Source organism: Microplitis demolitor, chromosome 10 (assembly GCF_026212275.2).
Source record: "Microplitis demolitor isolate Queensland-Clemson2020A chromosome 10, iyMicDemo2.1a, whole genome shotgun sequence".
NCBI classification, from domain to species: Eukaryota; Metazoa; Arthropoda; class Insecta; order Hymenoptera; family Braconidae; genus Microplitis; species Microplitis demolitor.
In genome coordinates this window covers 3,795,608-3,811,599 of record NC_068554.1, presented here as the reverse complement: position 1 = coordinate 3,811,599, position 15,992 = coordinate 3,795,608, and the positions used below count along the sequence as shown (strand labels likewise).

The 15,992-nt window shown below is 27.3% G+C and overlaps 1 protein-coding gene across 1 annotated transcript in view; it reads left to right on the top strand.

Moving 5' to 3' along the window:
* The window catches only part of LOC103570048 (uncharacterized), a 61,475-nt gene that overhangs the window by 18,686 nt on the left and 26,797 nt on the right, over nucleotides 1-15,992 (top strand). The gene's annotated exons all lie outside the window — the stretch shown is intronic.

Here is a 15,992-nt window from a genome sequence, read left to right as displayed (position 1 = left end):
GTACTTATTCTGTACTTTGTACTACAGATATTTTTTTAGCCATGTAATTTTATTCCGCTTATAACTCAAGTCTTAGGACTGAATTATTATGTTTCAATTACTTTTTTTTTTGTTACGACAGAGGAAAACATTTTTGAAATTTTAATATTTCATATTCAGATTTAAATTTTCATGCAAGAGAGTAAACATGGGGACGCCACAAAAAAAATAAACTTTTTCTTGATTTAAAATATTCACTTTTCGCTTAACATTTAAATAAAATAAGACAAAATTACAATTACCATAAATACGTTTTTTTAAATTTTCGCGCAAGATATCTCGACCTAAAATTTTTTTTTTATATTTTAAAAAAAGTAACTAAATACAATAATTTGCATGTAAATTACTTGAATCGTTTATTTGAGAAACCCCATAAGTCAAGAAAACAAAATTTTTCAGGAAACACAAAAAACATTTTTCTGGAAAAACTTGCCATTCAAATAATAAATAAATATATGAAGAGAATAATGTTTGCGTCTCTGAAAAATATTCAAACAAGAAAAATTCAATTTTCTAATTGAAACTACTTGAAAAAATTATTTAAAGTCGATTGACTTATGGGGTTTCTCAAGAAAACGGAAGAAAAAGTTATAAAATCATTGTTTTTTTTATTTTTTCCACTCAAATAATTTATTAGACTGATAAAATGAAGTATATAATATGTATATAAACTCTGAATCTCAAAAATTACAAAAAATAATTATAAATTTAAGTATTTTAATTAGTCATATTTTTTTTTTCCAAAAAAAGCGCGAATTTTAAATAAAACAGAAAAAAAATATTTCTATAAAAATAAAACTGCATGTTTACTTGAAAAACCCCATAAGACATTGACTTATGGGGTTTCTCAATAAAAAAAAATTTCTGTCACCCCATTAATTATTTTTTAAACACTGATTTTATGGATATTTTTATTAGTTTCTATGGGGGGACATTCAAAGAACCCAAAAATGAAAAAAACCCAATTTCGAAAAAACATTACTTATGGGGTTTCTCAAATAAACCTTTCACTTGGAATACAATTATTATTAAATTTATTTTTTAATAGATAAATTTTTTCATTACAAAAAAAAAATTTTTTTCAATTTTAATTCAAGAAAATATTATTGGAAATAAATGCAATCGACGGGGTAATCCCCATTCGTGGGTTTCATATATCTCTCAATTTGACGGCTGTCAATAATATCGACTGCAGCAATTATCGAAAATTGATAATAAAAATAAAAAAAAAAAAAAGTTATGAGTTTCAATATTTTTCCCAGATGAATTCAAAACGATGAATTATTCTCCACGTCAAGTTCCTCAATGCATAAATTATTTATATATAATAAAAATATATCAAATTATTATTATTATTATTATAAAAAAATTTATTTACTTGATTAATTAATTAAATAAAAAAAAAAAATGAGAAAAAACATCAATACATAAAACATATACTTTTTTCCCTCGAAATGAAAAGAAAGTTTTTTATTGAAAGAGACGTAATAGAGACATATATCAATAACAATATTTATTCTAGTATATACTACGTACACTTGGCATAGCAATTCAATTGAATTTATTTTTCTTTCATTTTTTTTCTCCATATCCTGTCAATTTTCCTAACGTCAGCGAGTAGAGTTTGCGTTCACTGCTAAAGGCATACAATTAGTTCTATTCAATTTCATCCCATTCTTCTGTCAATCTTTGCTTACACGTCACTGTTTAATTAAATATCTTTATTCAATCGTCAAACTTTTCTATTCAAATGACATACTTTCAATTTATATTTGACGTAAACTTCAATACACTTTATTATAATTAACAAACAAAAAATATCAGTGATCCAATTATTTTTATTTTAACAGAAAAAAAATTTTCAATTAAAAGTTTATTGAAATTATTACAATAATGATTTAATTTATTTGGTTTAAAATTTTGTTTAAAATTAAAATAGAAAATTATGCTTGACTTTTATTGAAATTGTGTCCGAACTATTGAATTTTGAGAAAAAAAATTACTCAGATGTTTTTTTGTCGTCAATTTAATTTCCTATAAAATTTTATTGATATAAATTTATCGTACTATCAGTAGTTTTATCAGAATTTTGTCTCAAAGAGACGACTTTATTAGTAACATAAGTTTTTTATGTCAACTACAGTAAAAAGAGCAGTGTTAAAATGAAATAACACCGGTGTATGCAGTGTAATTTCGCGGTGTTAAATTGGTGTAAAAAAAAATCTATGTATAGAAATCAGAAAATAAAGTGTGTTACATATAAAGGAAGGGGGGGGGGGGCATTTAAGAAATGTTATTTTAACACCGTTTTCGGGATTGAAATTTAACACCGTTAATTTTAACATGTTAAAAGGTGCACCTACACCGTCTGGACTTTTTTTTACAGTGAACTGAGGGCTTTAAATAAAAATTTTGAATTATTTTTCACAGATACGACAAAAATGTATGAGAACATATTTATAGAGAATTAAATTTGCCACAAAAAATATGTCTACAAATTTTTTTGTAGACTCAATAGTTTGTGAGTTATTTTAATATAAAAAATAAAAATAATTGGTTACTTAATTAAGTAAATAATTAATTAAATGAAAATGCATTGTTATTGTTAACTTGATTACTTAAAGCATCTCAATGAAGCTTCTAGTTGTGTTAGATAGCAATTGATTGTATTATCTAACCGCACCATACAAAGGCAACGTAATTATTAGATTTTCCATAGACACTGTCTCTATCACAATTTAATGTCAGTCTCAGTCTACAGCAACCTGGTCAATGCTTTCACTCTATTCCATCCTATTTCTCTCAGTCACTTGGCCACCCTCTTTTGCTCTTTCTCTAACGTTCACTCACTTGCTGTATCTCATTTGCTCTCACAGACTCTGTTAGTACTGGAGAAATAGTAACCACCTTCAACGGCAGTTCCTAACCCTTGCCAGTGACATTTTCAACATCTAATCGTCCATAGTAACCACGAAACCTCACTTCTGTTTCTCTCTGAGCTTTGTTGATGTCACTGTGGTTGTTTGCAATCTATTTATATTTTAAATCATTCCTTACGTTTACTCTTATACAATTTTTTACTTTCTTTTTATCGATTCGCTTTAAAAACTTAACATTTTAAAGGCAAGGTCTGTATTTTATGTTCGCTAATTTTTTGTCAATACACTTTAAGCTGTCGTCCATTTATTATTTGATATTCTAAGTGGCATAAAATGTAGATGACAGAATATGTAAATCGAGTCTATTGTAATTTTAAATTTATTTACTTTTATATTCATGAAAAAATTTAATTTAAATATTAATGCCTCTATTACGGAGATTTAATAAGTTTTACTTGAGTATTTACTTCAGATTTTTATTAAATTTTGCACTATTCTAATATCAAGTCTTGAGTAATGCTCTATACTCGCTTGAAAATTTTTTACTGATTCACTGACATTAAATCGTATTTACAGTTGATGTATTACGCCAAAAGGGTGTAATGAACATGATATTATAAGGAAAGCATGCTAACAAACTGACATGGGGCTAATTTAACTCAATAAACTTTGATAGTCATGTCAAAAGTTTAATTTAATTTAGACTTTCAGCGATGGCCGCTGGTCTGTACGGTCTTATATTCTTGTAAACACGATAACTCTCGAAATAATAAATTAATCGACTTGATTATTTTTGCATCAGCTTTAGATTTTTATATAAAATAACTCTATTGAATATCTCTGTTCAAATCCTTCTCGTTAAATTATAATAAATAAATTAAAAATACGATTGATAGTTGTCACGAAGTTGGCTGATATTCTTGTCTCCTTGTCTATCTTGTTAGATTTTTTCTTGCTGTCTACTCTCTCTAACGAGTGCTAGCAGCGACATCGGCGAGCCAGTAGTAAAAACTGTCGGCTTATAAAAACATGGTGACCATTATAAGAAAAAAGGCGGTTTAATTTAAAAAATTTAACGTGACATATATCATAGACATAACGATTCAGTCATCGATATTTAGATTTATAAAATATCAATCAATAACGAATTTTCGTAATCCAATATCTAAATTAATTATCAATACACTTTAATATTGAGTAGCAAAGTTTCATAATATTATTTATTTCGAATAATTTTTTTTTTAATACATTAAAAATCGCGATCAAGTATTGTCCGATGTCATGAGTTAACCGAGTAAAAAAATATTTTTTTACCGCAATAACTGATAAATTTTCATTATTAAAAAAATGTGTTAAGGTCTGGCCTTTCAGATTTTTGTAATTTTTTTTCTCATTATAAAAACAATTATTTTTTGAAAACATTTAATACAACGTTCAACATACTATTAGTCTAGAGTGTATAATCTAAAAATCCAAATGGTTAAAATAATCGTATCTCAATGACAATCTCATTCTTGAGAATACTATAATAAAACGAGTGCTTTTACGCAAGTAGAAACAGTTGGGATGTAGTCAGACACAATATAAAAGAGACTCGTAGTGGATACGACGACAAGTTCTTGTGTAAGTCGTTATCGTTGGCAACGTAAGAACCCAACGAATGAAATTGTCTACTTTTAATACTCGAAATGGTTATGGAGTTGGGAGTAAACAGAACGTCAAACTAGAATTTATTCAGGTTTTTTTTTTTTTTAAATATATACTTATCTAAAAATGTAATAGTCTTAGCAGTACCTATAGACGTTAGTCGTAATCTACTTACGTCTGCAGGCATTTTAAAAATGTACTCGCGAACATTAAATTCATTTGTTATACTTTTCAAAACAATCTACTGCTCAGTTTGATTTACAAAAATTATTTATTAACGAGCAAGATTTACTCGGTTTTTTTTTTCTTTTACGCGGATTTTATTTTTTGGTAAAATTCAAATCTGTTTCATAGAGTAAACAAAAATTTTTGCTGACATGCTTTCTAAAGTTACAATTCTTTGCTTTTAATTAACTTTTATTTATTTACTTTATGCATGTTCAGATATTCGAATTTTATGAAAATATTTTTTTTATAAAAAAAAAAAAAATATTTAATAACTTACTCACAGACTTTGTTATATCATGTTTGCAATTGATTTTAAATTTAAAAAATTGTCTGTTAATTTTACTTCAATAACATGAATTTTATATAAATATTATATATATATAAAATATAAATATATTAATTTTTTTCTGGCCGTTTAAAATATAACCAACGTAAAAGCTTGTGATAAAATATGATATTAATAAATATAACAAGGTTCTGAAAATTCATACTCACTAAATTAGTGATAAATTTTTTATCAACATATATAAAAAATATGTTTCAATAATTTAATTATAGAAATAAATTTTTAATAATTTTTCATAACGTGAAATTTCAAAAATTCATATTTCAAATATCCATTAAAATTTATTAAAAATAAATTTGATAAAAGTTAATTATTCCATTTTATTTAATAACGGAAAAGTAAATAGAGTTACATTATTTATTTATCAAATTTTATTTTTGATCCGAACAAATATTTTCTAGTGAATCAGAGTAAAAAATAAAAAAACAATAACATTTCTATTAAACAATCGCATAGATAATTAATTTAAAAATTTTCATTTATTTCTGTTTATTAATAAAAACAGAAATTTCTACCCAATGTCATATTCATTTAAATTTTGCATATAATGTAAACTACATAAAAACGTAATGTATTCAAATTAATGTAAAGAAAAAAAGTTCATATTTAAAAATAAAAATGATAGAGGATGTAACGTTGCAAGTTGTCGAGTCAAGTCAAGAGTAAAATTATATTTACATATAATTTATTTGAAATTTCTAGTTGTATATTATTATTACAATGGTTCTATTGAAATAGTTATTGGATATATATATATTAAGGGTTAAATTAGCTGTTATGCTAATTTATAAAAATAAAATATAATTATTTAAAAATAATATAATCTCAGCGCTCACAATTTACGCAATTACACATTTCAAAATTTTGTGTTGAATTAAACATAAATCATGTGTTGCAAAGGGTCTACACAAATTTTTGTGTTAATTCAATACATTGCGTTTGTGTTGATCTTTAACACAAACTTTATGTTAAATAATTGAACACAAAATCTGTTATTTTGACAGAAAATTTGTGTAAATTTAACATACTTTTCGTGTTAAAATTAACTAATAAATATAAGCACATAACCTAACCAACTTAAGTATACTGATCTAACCTTAGTACAACTTTTGTCAAGTAGCAAACAATTAGTTCGATTTTCAGTGATTTTTATAAAAAACGAAGCTATGAATTATTTTCCCGTAAAATGAGAATAAAAAAATCATTGAACCTGATCATAAAAATATTCAAGTTATCTGTGGTTGTATTTAATTGTCAATCAATTATAATCCAAGTTTTTTTGCAAAAAATGCTGCTAAAATGCTTTGCTTGGTTATAGTAATGAAAAAACGTGCCAGAGTGTTTAGCTAAACAACACAAATTTTGTGTTAATTTTCGAATAACACAAGAAGTTTCTTACATTACAGATTTTCTAACCATTCGACATAAAAAATCTGTTAAAGTAAAATAGAACAAACGGTTTATGTTGAATTAACAGATTTCTGTACTGAAAATTATAACTAAAAATTTAACTAAATAATTTTTTAACAAAAATACACAAAATTTCAAACTGTGTGCATGGTAAATAGCTTTTAAATTAGGTTAATTATATTAAGAAAACATAAAATTTTTTCTACGTTAATTAACTCATTTAATCATGATAAAGTATATACTCAGTATTAACTTACATTTTTTTCCACTTTAAATTATTTAATAAAAAATTATGAGTTTTTATTTTTATCCGTTTAATTAAAGAATATTATCAGAAGCTAACCTAAAAATTCTTATGAAAATTAAACATTTATTTAGCTTTATTTACTTTACGGTTTGATAGGGATTTTATTAAATAAATTTTATAAAGAAAATATAAATTTTTATATGATAGTGAAAATTGGTGAGTTTGAGCTCATGAATGTAAGATGGTATAAAAATAACTTGGCAAAATAAAAAGCATATGAAAAAAATAAAAATAAGAAGAGATTCTTCTCATCAGGGTTCTTGTTTTCACGGGTGAAAAACTTCATCTCTCGTCATGACGACCGCGAAAATAAAATAGAACAGCGACCCCATTTTTCCCGAATTTCCTAATATTTTTTTACCTCCAGTATTCTCATTCCCTCGGCTTTTTTCCATCACTCTTTCGATTTCTTGGAATTCTCGTTTCCACTAATAAGTCAGTCGACATTTTTTTTACTTTTCCTTGCAATAAATTTTTTTTTTCCATTTATTGATTTCGTTTATCAAATTTAGTTCTTTTTTTTTTTTTTTTACTAAGTTTCTCAACTTCTCTACTTATTTATAAAGCAAAACAAGTTTCAAAAAATTAACTGTATAGCGTGTGTCGATACAGAAAACTTTTCCAATCGTTTACATCCTGACGTATTTCCGTGTTTAGATTTAACTTTTTTCTAAAAAAAAAAATATATATGTCTAGGTGTAAAAAAGATTTACAAGCTCAATATTTTATCTCAATTGCACTAGTTAGGTTCTTACATTTACCACAATCACTCTATGTCATTCAAGACGACTCATTTTCTTTCTCAACTTACGTCTGGCGTAAATCCAGATTAAACTTTTTTTATTCCTTCGTATTTTCTCTTATTACGATCTTATTTTTTTTTTTTTTTTTTATTTCTGGGTAATACTTTAATTTATTAAGTAACATCTTCATTAGTTGTCTACAATAATATAAATAGACTATCTTTGTCTCCACTAATCTTATTAGCCATTACTTATTACACTTTTTTTATATTTATCTCCGTTTTTGTTAAACTTTTTTACGGAAAAAAAGCTGAGCAAAAATTACTTAATACAGCAGAATAAAAAGAGGAAAAAAGTCTTGTGATTTCTCTTTTTTCCCGAGTAATATAAAATATTACCCATAAAATTACTTAACCAGGTAACATCTTACTTACATTTATCTTATTAAACCTAAAGGATAAATCATTTTTATTTCATCAATTTTAGTCTACTGCGCTTACGATCTTTCTTTAAACTCGAAAATTTTTTATAATCGATAATAATTATCAACAGATAAATTTAATCTTTTACTAGACTGTAAAAAATTGGAAGTGAATTCGGAGTAATTACGGAAATTAATTCAATTCCGATTTTACATTGCAGTAAATTTAAATTTAAAAATACAAATTTTAAAAAATAAAATACTTGATAATTTAAATAATCAATAAGAAATTAAATATTATAAATATTTGCTCATCATTACCATTAAAATAATATAAATATTTGGATTAAGTATAAACAGAAGCGACTCGTTAACTGAGAACAGAAACGAATTCGTTAAATAAAAGGGATGTTGGTTTTCTAAATCAACGTTGTCGTGCGTACTAATACGTAATTTCGTTTATATAAAAAATTTATATGTAAATAGTTAATATTTGAATGTTAAACTAATCAGATACTTATACAAAGATTTAACGTGTGCGGATTTGTAATGAGTTATCAGTAATGAGTAATGAGCAATGACCTATAACGGCTAATGAGATATAAAGTTCAATAATTATTACCCCGTTTATTATTATGGTATTTACATTAAAGTTTCATTGGTTTTATGGATGTCTAATATTTGCTATAGTGAGTTTGCAGTTGAGGTCGGGCACCATAAAGCTATTTTAATCATTCAATATTTAGATTTTAATTTTTATCTAGAGATTATTTAAAATTATTGCAAGTTTATTGATGAATGTTTTGCAATTAAAATGCTGCATGTGGAAAATTAAAGTTTAAAAAATTTGCTGATTGAACTTTGATTGAATCTGGAGTACATGCGCAGATGACTTTTTATTTATTTAATTACATCAGAGTGAATTTCACTTCAAAGGAAAGTTTATTTCAACATTAAAATTCAGGATCGAAGTGAAATTCACTCGGAAAAAATTAAACAAATCAAAAGTCATTTGCTCTGAATTTACTCCAGATTTAATGAAAATTCAGTCCTCAAATTTTTTTACAGAATATACATTGTAAGTAACGTCATGCATGTCACTTTTTTCATAGATGATTTATTTTTTTCGCCTATCAAACCTGTGCTGAAATTTTTGAACATTATGTCAGATGAAGCAGATGGCGCTTTTTTTTTAGATGCTACATTTTTTTTTTCAATATTTTTTTTTGCGTCTTCTGTTCACTGGTGAAGGCACAAGTTGTTAGCAACATGCTGGCGACATGGTAGTTTTTTTGTAGATACCATGCGTTGGGTACAAAAGGTATTGGTTGAACTTTCCAAAAGTATACAGTTGAAAAACAAGTAATATTATCGGTTACTGTTATCAATTATTTTTAGTGTCTGCAATGAAATAAACTCATGTTATTTTTCTCATTTTCAATAAAAAAAAAATCTATTAGAATCTTTAGTTGATTAGCAAATTTGGAATAAAAACTCAATCGATTTTTGAAAATTTTTAGAAATTTCAAACTTTTTCTACGGGAAACAATCATTTGATTGGATACACAGAAGTAATGTGTTTTACATTTTTTCCAAAAAAATTGGGTTTAGTCAGAAATTCAAATTTTTTGAATTTTTTTTGCAATTATCATTGATATTTCTTTTATATCATCACTTGGATTGAAAATCACATGGTTCATTGAGAAAAACAAGTCAATTTCAGACCAATACAATTTACTAAGTTGAAACAGATCAGTTTGTGCCTTAGGGACAAAACTTTCTTATTTCTACCCGCGAAATTAGTTTCCGACTTTTTTTCAGTATCGTCAGAATCTAAATTGTACTTGTAAACTGTAAACCTCAGAAATAATCATAAGTCATTGTAACCAACCAAGTTGACAGTTCAATTTATTCATGCGCTATTGGTCTAAAATTTCCTCATCAGTTCCTTTTATCCCCGACATTTAACCTCTAATTTTTAATACTGGTAATTATGAAAAATATCATGTGTGGAAAAATGAGACAGAACTTCAATTTTCACTTGATGGCAGCTTTTAACCAACTCGGCCAGTCAAACTTTTTTTTGTCTGAAATCTTTTTGTTTTATCTCTGATCATTCAATATATGACTTTTTACTAAAATTAAATAGAATAGTATATTCTTTCTTATACATTTTTGATAATTTGTCCTCGTGAAAAATCTAATGAGGCTCAAAAATATTTTTTCGACTCAAAAACTAGTTTAAAAAAATTGAAAGAAAATGAAATATTTTTTCGGTGCAGAAAATTAATTTTTCATTAAAAAAATCATAAAATTTGAAAATTTGGAAAAAACTCAAATGTCATATAAATTTTCATTCGACACAGTATTAATTTTTATTATTATCGACTCTATTTATATTTAAAATATAAATCAATGATAATTATACACGAAATTTCCTCTACGTTCTCGAATATAAAATATAAATTTACATTTATAAAATGAATGACAAATAAAGTGAATGTCACAGTAAAATAATAAAAAAAGGGTGTGGTAAAAAGCAATAACCCGCGAAAATTGAATTTTCAATTTACTAAACGCCATAGCATAGTTGAAACAACGATCCGTACAAAATAAAATAAAAAAATAACAAAGAAAAGAAAAAATGTACGTGAGTAAAAGAGCTCTGGGGGACTTGAGTTCATAAAACCTACGACTTTCCGTGTGCTACTTCGTTACGTAACGTATTACAGTCAAGAGAATGAAATTATTCAATAAAAAATCCACATACTCTGATATCTAATCTAATTGAAGTCAACGGATATTGATACTGAAAATTTTCTAGACTCGTAGAGAAATATTGAAAAAAAAAAAAAAAAAAGTCTTAAAAGTATGAACGTCAATTTATTTTTATTTTCAATGTCAATCTCGTTAAATTTAAAAAATGTCGGTTTCTTTATACGTACGGTTGAATAAACGGATTTAACACAGACGCTCGTCTATTTCTCAAGAGAAATTTTCTTGACGGGCATTTTCCGCGGGCCAGCGAGTGAGTAGCTTTTAAACCATCGCAAGGTACTCGCAGAAAATAATGGCGCCGTAAATCCGGAAGTAAGACGAATCGTTGCAGAAATATTGCGAACTTGAAAAAACGGACAATAATTTTTTAACAAAATCTCAACATTCGAGTAAATAAGAATTATATCTCTCAAAATATATTTTATAAAATTATTGCTCGCTGAACATTAATTACTTGCTATTGCAATTTTAAAAATTCATCTTGAGCCATTCAATAATTTTTAATTACTCTGTACTTGACTTCCTCTTAATAATAACCGGCACAATATAAAAAGGAAAAGAGAAAAAAACCCAATTAAGATTCATTGGCTTTAATCAAGTATTCATTCCCTCATTAACTCGGGTTGGTTTTTTGTGTTAACGATAATAATAACAACCCTCGATACAATTCTCGAGCTCTCGCTTTAATAATTCGGTCGATTATAACGCCACTCAGTCTATAATGTCAGACCGATAATTATTGTAGACCACAGACGGTCGTTAATTATCACCGGGTGATCCGTGCATGTCTGGGATTACTTCTCTGGCACGTTTCCGCTTGCTAATAATCCTTCATTGATTTTTCAATTATCTACAAAACCAACCCTTACTCTTACCACTGACGCGGCCACCGCTGCCACCACTAGCTAACGCCAGTGCCCAACTTTGTTATGTTTTTTTTATGTTTTTAATACTTCCCACAAGAACCCGAACAAATTCTGGTATAGTAAATAGTTTTGTCACTAAGCTCCGAAGCACTATACCAGCAAAACTCTAAGCCTGTAGTCTCAACTATGCAGTCGGTGTGTGCGATCTACGAGACGGCTTAAAAGCTAAAAACTTGTGGTCAGATGGCGATCGTATCCTCCGATCCACCCGTTCTCTTTTCCGACAGTTTTAACTCCCTGATTCCTCCCCGAATCCGGTAACTAACAAGCCGGGATGAGGGAGTCGAGGGGTTAGTGAACGGAAAGTGCGATATTACACTTGGGGATACATGCTCTGGAATATATATTTATTCTTGTAAAGCTGGGGGTCTCTCCAAACTTTCTGGAATCGCTTGCATACAGATGGAGGTTAACGTCTCAGACTGGATAATGCGCTCTCAATGGACTTTTTGCGGCAATTACAGCTTCTTTACCCTCCCATCAGTAGTTTGCTTTCTGCTCAACAGTTTATGCTTTTCTACATTTCTGCTGTGCTATCCTCTTTACTTTATGTTCGTTATGTTAATTATTGGTTCCATTACATTCTATTCAAATTTATGAAAAAATTACATGCTTCCTAAAGATTGGGAAAATCTAAAAGGCCAGACCTTAAAAAATTTTTTTAGTAATGAAAATTTATCAGTTATTGCGGTAAAAAAATATTATTTACTCGGTTAACTCATGACATCGGACAATACTTGATCACGATTTTTAATGTATTAAAAAAAAAAATTATTCAAAATAAATAATATTATAAAACTTTGTTACTCAATATTAAAGTGTATTGATAATTAATTTAGATATTGGATTACGAAAATTCGTTATTGATTGATATTTTATAAATCTAAATATCGATGACTGAATCGTTATGTCTATGATATATGTCACGTTAAATTTTTTAAATTAAACCGCCATTTTTCTTATAATGGTCACCATGTTTTTATAAGCCGACAGTTTTTACTACTGGCTCGCCGATGTCGCTGCTAGCACTCGTTAGAGAGAGTAGACAGCAAGAAAAAATCTAACAAGATAGACAAGGAGACAAGAATATCAGCCAACTTCGTGACAACTATCAATCGTATTTTTAATTTATTTATTATAATTTAACGAGAAGGATTTGAACAGAGATATTCAATAGAGTTATTTTATATAAAAATCTAAAGCTGATGCAAAAATAATCAAGTCGATTAATTTATTCTTTCGAGAGTTATCGTGTTTACAAGAATATAAGACCGTACAGACCAGCGGCCATCGCTGAAAATCTAAATAAAATTAAACTTTTGACATGACTATCAAAGTTTATTGAGTTAAATTAGACCCATGTCAGTTTGTTAGCATGCTTTCCTTATAATATCATGCTCATTACACCCTTTTGGCGTAATACATCAAATGTAAATATGATTTAATGTCAGTGAATCAGTAAAAAATTTTCAAGCGAGAATAAAACCTCAACACTTCATGTTTGAGGTTCATAAAACTTAAATTTTCACCATAATTAAAAAAATCCTCACTTGTTTCTTTTCTATAAGAAGAAATATTTAGTAACTAAATAATGAATAATAATATACAATAAATTAACAAGATTATTTTATGAAAGTTAAAATAATAGCTTTGATATTGTGCATTTTTGTTCAATAAACCTCTTTTTATAAACTTTTTTATGCTTTTTCAGCAGACTCTTCGGTTATTTGTGGTTCCAATTACCCATTCTTGGTATAGCAAACTAGACAGTTAAAATTCCACCCCCTTTACTCTTTATACCCCCCGGCGTCATACAAGCGACCTCTAATAGGGCGTCATAAAATATACCAGAGGGTTATGAAAATTAATTGCGTGCCAGCAAGTTTCTCCAGGTTTTCGTTAGCAGTGCTCTATTTTTAGCCGTTGTTGTTGTTGCTGCTGCTTCTGTTTTTCTATTCTTACCTGTGTAACGTCTACTTTGCAATGTCTTGTGATGCACTGTTCAGCAAAGTGGCTTTAATTTAGTGCATAAAAGATGAACATAAAGAGTAAAAGAAGAGATTCGGAATAGAGAACAAAGTGGAAAGAGTGAGTTTCGAGGAGACTGAAGATTGCAATCAACGAGAGGAGTAAAGTTGTATAATTAACAGAGAAATTGAATCGAGGCCGTTCAGATGACGAATCGATAATCAAGCTTTTAATGAGAAAGCTCTTACGTTTAGTTTGTTTTAAATTCTTCTCTTTAATCGTTTGTACGTCAGTAAAGTGTTAATGCTTGACAATACTTATTAAAATAAACACTCTTGTGCTTTTCTAATAAAGCTTCAGTCTTGTATTTTTAATTCACTCTTTTTTATACTTGTCTAAGTATTAAAAAACTGGAAAATAAATTTTTATTGTGAATGTTTTGCACAAAAGATTTTTTTTTTTTTTGATCAAATTGTTTATTTTCTGTATTCAATTTACAGACTCAGACTCAGACTGGGAATTGTGTGAAATGCTGAGGTCTTTAATAATAAGTACTTGTTGTATACTCCATTTTTTTTCTTTTACTCTTTTAAATAAAAAAAATAAGTTATGTTTGCAGAAATTATTTTCCGAGTTTGCTGAGTCTCAAGATTTTATTTGTGCACTCGCTTTCCCTTTATACAGCCAGAGTGGTGACCCTGCTGAAATTTTAGTGGTTAGAGTTTCAGTTGAGGGGAGGGGGCAGGAACTTTCTTTAGAATTTGTTGTTTAAGGTAGTCCATAGTTCTTAAAGTAAATAAGGTTGAAGTTACCTGTGAGTGGATGTCGATGTGGACCTTTATCAAGATATTGTGTGGGTTTATAAGATTAACGCGACTTTTTTTTAATTTTGGAAAAAAAAAAATTGAGTGAAATGTTATTTTTTAAGAGAAGGAAAAAAATTATTCTGTAGATGCTGGGGCACAAGGGGTCTGCTCAAAAATTTGCCAGAAAAAAATATTTTATTTTGTCGTTATACTCGGGTCGAAAATTTGATCTGTTTTGAATCAAATGCAAATTCAATGTTTCTATTCAATTTCACTTTTTATTTGTATTTAATTAACACGTGAAAATTAATTGAAAATTGTCAGTACGATTTCATAAACAATTTTCAATATTTCCATATTTAGACATGTTTTCAATAATTTTTAGTCTGGTTTTGGTTGCATCTAGATCAAAATCAGACTGTTACTGTCTATTATTTTTATGTCTGTTTTTGATCGTCTTTAGATCAAAAACAGTTTAACATTTTTACAAAAATTTGAAGACAGATCAATTAGTCCAAATACAATGGAGTTAAGCTAAAATCAGATCAAATTTTTCGAGCGGGGTATTTGCATGTGTTTAGGGGGGAATTTCAAAAAAAAAATAATTATTAAATTTCCGAACAATACCAAACACCTGAAGCATGAAATTAGCCATAAAAATGCTACGGATCCAATTTTGACATATTTATGAAACATGACCCCAATTATGGTTCGAAAAATTTGATTTACTATAGAAATTAAAATATAATTTGAAAAATTGAACCTGAAATCAAAAAATATTATTCTATTGTTTTGGCTTTTGTTACGGAAATAAAGTCCGATTTTATCTTATTTCCGAGACGTGAGTCTGCAATTATTGTTCTGAGTACTTTAATTATTAGAAAAAATGGAATTTGAGAAACTTCGCATACAATAATAAAAAAATATTTTTAATTTATTCAGGTCTTGTTCATTCTACGATCGTATTATTTTTCCTTAATTACTTTTAGTTTTTTCCAACTTCAAAGCTAGCTAAATTATAGAATTGATTGAAGTAAGATATTACTAGCCCGAGTAATGAATAATGAGCGATAATAAATGGAAGGTTTCTTCAACTCTAGTATTACTGAATATAAATTATTTCCAAGTGTAAATTATCTTAAAGTTTAAAAAAAAAAAAAACTTTTCAATTTCATACGAAATTCAATTTAAATTTTTTTCTACCATAAATTTGAAATCGTAGAAAAAAATTTTTTTTAAAAATATTTTAGTTCAAAAATTATTTATTAATTTATTTTAAATCCTGAATCACAGCTAATCTTCTTTTCAGTTGTAATATTTAATCCTCACTCCTGAATACAATATCGTTAAAATAAAAAAAAATAAATTATCAATTTAATCCCCTTGAAATCCATGAAAATATATATATATATATATAACGATTGCGATTGCGCTGACTAAAAGCTATGCCATAATAAAAAAAAAATATATAATGAATTAGAGATCGAGTTTCAT